This window comes from Bison bison, unplaced genomic scaffold (genome assembly GCF_000754665.1).
Source record: "Bison bison bison isolate TAMUID 2011002044 unplaced genomic scaffold, Bison_UMD1.0 scf7180017864295, whole genome shotgun sequence".
Classification (NCBI taxonomy): domain Eukaryota; kingdom Metazoa; phylum Chordata; class Mammalia; order Artiodactyla; family Bovidae; genus Bison; species Bison bison.
In genome coordinates, this window is record NW_011494867.1 from 672,419 (window position 1) to 673,574 (window position 1,156).

General features: G+C 60.6%; 1 protein-coding gene across 1 annotated transcript in view; it reads left to right on the plus strand.

Moving 5' to 3' along the window:
* The window catches only part of VSTM2B (V-set and transmembrane domain containing 2B), a 6,072-nt gene that overhangs the window by 2,996 nt on the left and 1,920 nt on the right, over positions 1 to 1,156 (plus strand). The window lies entirely within an intron of this gene.

A 1,156-nucleotide genomic window follows, 5' to 3' on the forward strand; every position in this document is an offset into this window, starting at 1 on the left:
GCCCCCGCTGCGGTCGGTCGCGGGCGCCGTCGGTGGGTCATCTGGCGGCAACGTTCTCGGAACCCCGCCTCTGCTTTCTTCCCGCCGCTTTCCCGTCCTTACTGTCCGCTGCTGGGGGTGTTCACCACCCACGTTTATGACGGTGGGCGCCGCCCGGGGTACGCGAGGCTGGAGGCGGGGAGCTCGCTCTGGAGTTTGGGGAACCGGACCTCGGGGGCTGCACCCCAACAGCGTCGAGCCTGCTTGTCTCCTGAACACCCAGGGTGGGCAGTAGCACCCAGTCTAGAGTGAGAGGAGGCAGTTACAGTTCGGGTCTTGTAAGTCTGGGTGCCACCTTGACTGGACTGAACAGACACACTTTGTTGGAGCCCGCGTGGGTGGGCCTGGCTGCATGCGCTCTGCCCTCCTTGGCAAGCTCCAGGCGGTCCTAGACACCAGTTCGGCTATAATCGCCACTCCAGGCTCCTTTAGGCCCTCATGGGGGACCGGGTGAGGATGGAGCCCTGCCATTATTAGGAGGGCACCCGGAGGTTCAGGGCTGCTCTCCCAGGGAGCTGAGAGGATCAGGGGAGGGGGAAGGGGCAAGGAGAGAAGAGAGTCAGAGAGCAGAGGGCTAGGATGAGGGACTGACTGCAGGCTGGAAGCAGGAGGGCCGGCTTAGCAGTGTGGGCTTTTACCCAGGGCAGGGGGGCCTACTGCACAGGGTGTCCCTCCTCCAAGGCACCCCTCATTCCCAGCACCTGCTCAAAGGTGGGACCTCAAAGATAGCTCAGCTCCAGGGCTCACTCCCTGTGGCTGCCTTTAAGGGTGTCCCTCCTCCAAGGCACCCCTCATTCCCAGCACCTGCTCAAAGGTGGGACCTCAAAGATAGCTCAGCTCCAGGGCTCACTCCCTGTGGCTGCCTTTAAGCTTGTCACTCCCTCTCAGTCTTGTGGAGGCACAGACTCATAGAGAGCATCTCGATCAGCCTTGCAGCACTGAGAGTGCTGGGCTCTGGGACAGTCATATAAACCACCATAGGGTGGGGGAGCTGAAGCACACCGCCCTACTCTCATGGTTCTTTTTTTGTTTGTTTTGAAAGCCCCGTCCCACTCTTTGTGACCCCATGGACTATACAGTCCATGGAATTCTCAGGCCAGAATACTGGAGTGGGTAG